This window comes from Physeter macrocephalus, chromosome 8 (assembly GCF_002837175.3).
Source record: "Physeter macrocephalus isolate SW-GA chromosome 8, ASM283717v5, whole genome shotgun sequence".
NCBI classification, from domain to species: domain Eukaryota; kingdom Metazoa; phylum Chordata; class Mammalia; order Artiodactyla; family Physeteridae; genus Physeter; species Physeter macrocephalus.
The window spans coordinates 116,213,453-116,219,752 of record NC_041221.1 but is presented as its reverse complement, the minus strand read 5'-3'; positions in this window follow the sequence as shown (position 1 = coordinate 116,219,752).

The following is a 6,300-nucleotide window of genomic DNA, read 5'->3' as shown; positions in this document are numbered from 1 at the left end:
AAAGAAAACAATAGCAAAGATCAATAAAACTAAAATCTGGTTCTTTGAGAAGATAAACAAAATTGATAAACCATTAGCCAGAGTCATCAAGAAAAAGAGGGAGAGGACTCAAAACAATAAAATTAGAAATGAAAAAGGAGAAGTTAGAACAGACACCGCAGAAATACAAAGCATCCTAAGAGACTACTACAAGCAACTCTATGCCAATAAAATGGACAACCTGGAAGAAATGGACAAATTCTTAGAAAGATATGACCTTCCAAGACTGAAACAGGAAGAAATACAGAATATGAACAGACCAATTACAAGTAATGAAATTGAAACTGTGATTAAAAATCTTCCAACAAACAAAAGTCCTGGACCAGATGACTTCACAGGCGAATTCTCTCAAACATTTAGAGAAGAGCTCTTATCCATCCTTCTCAAACTCTTCCAAAACATTGCAGAGGACGGAAAACTCCCAAACTCGTTCTATGAGGCCACCATCACCCTGATACCAAAACCAGACAAGGATACTACAAAAAAAGAAAATTACACACCAATATCACTGATGAATATAGACGCAAAAATCCAATCAACACCCATTTATGATAAAAACACTCCAGAAAGCAGGCATAGAGGGAACCTACCTCAACATAGTAAAGGCCATATATGACAAACCCACAGCAAACATCATCCTCAATGGTGAAAAACTGAAAGCATTTCCTCTAGGTTAAGGAACAAGACAAGGATGTCCACTCTCACCACTATTATTCAACATAGTTTTAAAAGTCCTTGCCACGGCAATCAGAGAAGAAAAAGAAAGAAAAGGAATACAACGGGAAAAGAAGAAATAAAACTGTCACTGTTTGCAGATGACATGATACTATACATAGAGAATCCTAAAGATGCCACCAGAAAACTACTAGCGCTAATCAAGGAATTTGGTAAAGTGCAGGATACAATACCTAGGATAAACCTATCTAAGGAGACAAAAGACCTGTATGCAGAGAACTATAAGACACTGATGAAAGAAATTAAAGATGATACCAACAAATGGAGAGATATACCATGTTCTTGGATTGGAAGAATCAATATTGTGAAAATGACTATACCACCCAAAGCAATCTAAAGATTCAATGCAATCCCTATCAAATTACCAATGGCATTTCTTAAGGAACTAGAACAAAAAATCTTAAAATTTGTGTGGAACGCAAAAGACCCTGAATAGCCAAAGCAGTCTTGAGGGAAAATAACGGAGCTGGAGGAATCAGACTCCCTGTCTTCAGATTATACTACAAATCTGCAGTAATCAAGACAGTATGGTACTGGCACAAAAACAGAAATATAGATCAATGGAACAAGGTAGCAAGTGCAGAGTTAAGCCCAAGCACCTAAAGATCTTTTTTGATCCACCTCCTAGAGTAATAGAAATAAAAACAAAAATAAACAAATGGGACCTAATGAAACCTCAAAGCTTTTGCACAGCAAAGGAAACCATAAATAAGACGAAAAGACAACCCTCAGAATGGGAGAAAATATTTGCCAACGAATCAATGGACAAAGGATTAATCTCCAAAATATATAAATAGCTCATGCAGCTCAATATTAAAAAAGCAAACAACCCAGTCCAAAAATGGGCAGAAAACCTAAATACACATTTCTCCAAAGAAGACATATATATGGCCAAGAAGCACATGAAAAGCCCCACAACCTCACTAATTATTAGAGAAATGCAAATCAAAACTACAATGAGGTATCACCTCACACCAGTTAGAATGGGCGTCATCAGAAAATCTACAAACAACAAGTGCTGGAGAGGGTGTGGAGGAAAGGGAACCCTCTTGCACTGTTGGTGGGAAGGTAAACTGATACAGCCACTATGGAGAACAGTATGGAGGTTCCTTCAAAAACTAAAAATAATTACCATATTACCCAGCAATCCCACTACTGGGCATATACCCAGAGAAAACCATAATTCAGAAAAACACATGCACCCCAATGTTCATTGCTGCACTATGTACAATGGTCAGGTCATGGAAGCAACCTAAATGCCCATCAAAAGACGAATAGATAAAGAAGATGTTGTACATATATACAATGGAATATTAGCCATAAAAACAAACGAAATTGAGTTATTTGTAGTGAGGTGGATGGATCTAGAGACTGTGATACAGAGTGAAATAAGTCAGAAAGAGAATAACAAATATCGTATATTAACACATATATGTGGAACCTAGAAAAATGGTACAGATATACCAGTTTGCAGGGCAGAAATTGAGACACCGATGTAGAGAACAAATGTATGGACACCAAGGGGGCCAAGAGGCAGGGGGTGAAGGTGGTGGTGTGATAAATTGGGAGATTGGGATTGACATGTATACACTGATGTGTATAAAATGGTTGACTAATAAGAACCTGCTCTATAACAAGTAAAAAAAATAAAATTAAAAATAAAAAAAGACTATGCCAGGCTGCTCAAGTGACCATCAGCCTGTCTGACCCTTCCCTCCCCTCCCCTGGCCACCCCCATCTATTCATCAGACGTTCTCAGCCTTAATTGAAATTGGAACACAGTGATGACCAAAATGTGCCATGGTTCATACAGCACATAGTACTTCATAATCTCATAGGGAATGTGACACGAAATGATGAGACAGGTCGTTTACACTCTGCCGACTTTCTGAAAGTGTGTTACTAGCCTAAATTTAAAAAATGCAATGAGAATTAACACAAGGTAATAGCCAGGCTTGGGTGTTTTTAAATGTATATAGGAGAAGGTAAAGAAGTAGAAATTAAATCACCAAAAAAAAAAAAGAAAAAAAATAGCTGTTTTATTTAATCTGTCAACAAATATTCAGTGCATATTTCTGGGTCTGGGGAAACAAGCAAAGTGTCACAGAGCTGAGTTCATTTTCATTCCCTGACTTCTTCTCTTCCTTTCCCTATTTCTGTTGCCCTTTTTCTACTCTTGGAGACTCACTCTCATTTGTGGAGCTATATCCTATCAGATCAATTAATTTTTAAATTCTTAGTCTTTTTCTACATATGTACATACCATCACTCCTGTCCTTACAATATATAGATCAGACAGTTTCTCCCTTAAACATGGGCCATTGAGCTTGCTTCCCTATTGGTTTCTGTGATGTTGGATCAGAGATAGTTTTCTTTTGGGGATTCACTTTCCAAAGAGGCAATGGTATGAGTTTGGTTGTTGATAGGCCAGGGCTACTCCAAGGGCTGGGATTGGAGCATGGGAGAGCACTAAAACAGGGTGAGTGATCTGGAAAGACCCTGGAAGCAGGCAAGAAGAGGAAGTCAGGACACATAGGCTGAATAGCAGGCATGTTATCATGGTCACAAGCAACAGGCTGAGGACAGAGAAACAGGTTGGTATCATGGGGTCCTTCCAGCAGGTAGTAGGTTCTTCCTGATGTTGGACTCCAGGTTCTATGAGGACTGATGACAGCAAACCCTGGCATTATATATCATTCCCAAATGAGACTGAGCTCCAACTCTATGCCTCAGCCAGTCTGATGCACTTACCTCTCTCCATATTTACTTTGTTCTTCTCCTTCCTCATGTATTTGTTATAATTTCTTTTTGTAATTCTATCCAGAATTCAAAATCCAACTTAATGCTAGCTTTCTTTAAGCTTTTCCTGACTACCTTAACTAGAGATATTTTTCTCTTTCAAATTCACATTCTGAAGAGGTGAAGGATGACTATTTATTTGAGTACCTATATGTGTAAAATTTTAATTTGAGCTTTTTTTTGTTGAATCCTTATTTGAACCTTGTATAAAGGGTATCCTCAATATTAAGATGTGAAGAATGATTCTAGAGAGTGATAATACTGTCTTCCTTTTTAAGTTGTCATGACCTATCTATTACGATTCTGAAATAACATAAAAGTATAGGAAAGACTAGAGATGTCTTGGCTGGATGACTTTTAGGAGATTTTGTTGGCCACATGATGTTCAATCTATTATGGGACTCAGATAATATCCTGGTATAATTTGACTGAAGAGAAGGAAACATTCACAATGAGTTTATAAATGAATACATTATGGTATTTCCCTAGTATCCTCCCAGTCCTGACTCACTGCATCTATACATACAACAAAACGATGCAGCAGGAGACATCCTGAGATTGGATCAACTAGGGAGAGAGTGGACAGAGAAGAGAGGAAGGTCCATGACTAAATACTACAGTGTCCTCTCATGTAGGGAGCGTTCAGTTGTCACAGAAACTTCCCATATATTGACTAAAATGAGGGCAGAAAATAGAGGTTCATGGTGATTTTGATAGATGCCCTTTCTATGAAGTGGTGGGCAAAAACTTGATCATAGTAGTTAGATGAGAGATGTAGAAAGCTTTTCTGTGAAGGGAGGGGAGAAATGGGCAGAGCTTGGAGGGGCATGTGGGTCAAGGGATTATTTGTTGAGCTGGGAAATAATATGGCAAACTTATCTACTGATGGAAATAATGCCAGAAAGAGTAATAAAATACTTTTTTTTAGAGGGCAGGAGAGGGATTAAAATTGTTGAGTAGGAGGGGGGAATGGAATCCATACAGACCTAGAGGGGTTGACTTTACACAGGATGGGGGCATCTTAGACAGGGTTAAGGCTACCGTGCTTATTATAATAGGAGGAAAACCAGATGAGTACTGGTGCAAACCTACTAATGATTTGGTTGGGGAAGATAGGTTGCTCTTATCTGATTGCATTTATTTGGTCTCTCTGAAGAATGAGAAGTTTATTGCAGAAGAGAGGAGAAGTTGTGCAATGATTAACTCAGATAGTAGGAAGGCAGATTTACTTGGTAAGTGTGACAGAATTGCTGGTTAATACTGAGGGCACATTTGAGAATTGTGGACATAACATTTAAAGGGAGATACGTCATATGTCATGGGTGATTTTCTCCTAAAATATTTAGCGGTGTAGACATAGTCATATTGTATGTAGAGAGTTGGAATTTTCCAAGGTTTGTTTGCCAGATACATATGATGCCAGGAAGGGGGGCAAAGGAGCTAAGAGTATTTTCAAGGAAGTTATTAGAGTTCCTAGACCATGGAATCTAAGTTGGGTTGGAGGAAAGTGAGAACATGGAAGGGTGTGAACACTGAGAGAACTCAGTGGACTGGAAGTCCCTGCAGGGAGGAAGAATGATTGTAATTGAGCACATGAATACGTCATCTGGAAGGACAGGAGATAATAGTTAGAGAAAGTGGGCACTCAAGATTTTGGATGTTGTGTGACAGCAAGGTCTGGCGTGAGTGGATATGATGTGGAAGAGATATTTGGAGGAAAGGGAGTTCAGCAACTGAGAGGCTAGGATATAGGAAACCAGGCATACATGGACGCTGAGCTCAGCAAGAATGTAGAAAGAGTATTGTTAGAGAGGAATACATCTCTCCAGATGTCAGTCTTTCCCAAATGAAGGAAAGTGACTTCACGGTCAATAGATGACATCAGCAAGTGGCTGGTGACACAGCAGTGTGTTGTGGGCTTCAGAGGAGCAGACGAGAGGAGCAGACGAGAGGAGGAAGACAGGCAATGTCTTGGCAGTGGTAGGAAGGTCGGGGTCAAAAATCTTCAACTCAGGGGTTCAGGGGCTGTGGGAGAAAAAATAGCCTCCATTTGAGAAGGCCTCAGGGGAAGCAGTCTCTTTGAGGCATAGTCAAGTTGCATTCGGAGCTGAGGATAAAGAGAATTTGTTCATAAGTGACCATGAATGTCATAGGGTACAGTTGAGGGTTTATGTGTTTGGGAATAGACAGGCAATGAAGACATATAAGAAGAGAGGTGAGGTTGGTTAACCTAAAAGGTGATTTGAATAGAAAGCATTGTGACTCTGGACAGTGATCATCCTGTAGGTCAGGTGGCGTGGTGGCTTGGGAGAGGGTGAGAGCCCCCTCCATGGGACAAATTTCCTAGTAGTCCCTATGGCAGTAGTGGCCCTGAGGAAGCTATAATAAGCGAGTGAGGACATCCGTGTGGTCTGTTCTATGCCTTTCAAAGCCATTCTGCCTCGGGGAGATAATGTAGCTCTTTGTCACAGAATGGAGGAAGGGAAACCCTGATTTTTTTCTGCTCCTGAATATACTATGTACATGTACACTAATATATACCTCTTATGTTCCTTGGCTTCACCTGCTGTCAGAAGAATGGCACCTTATGTGCAGGAAAACTGTAGAAACCAATGTGCTTAGCCCCCAGAGACCTGGATAACAAGAAGTTCTGTCTTTTTTTTGCATCTCTTCCCCCAGATTCTCTTTTTATAGGTCCTCTGGAAACAGAGCTTCTCAAAATTAAGA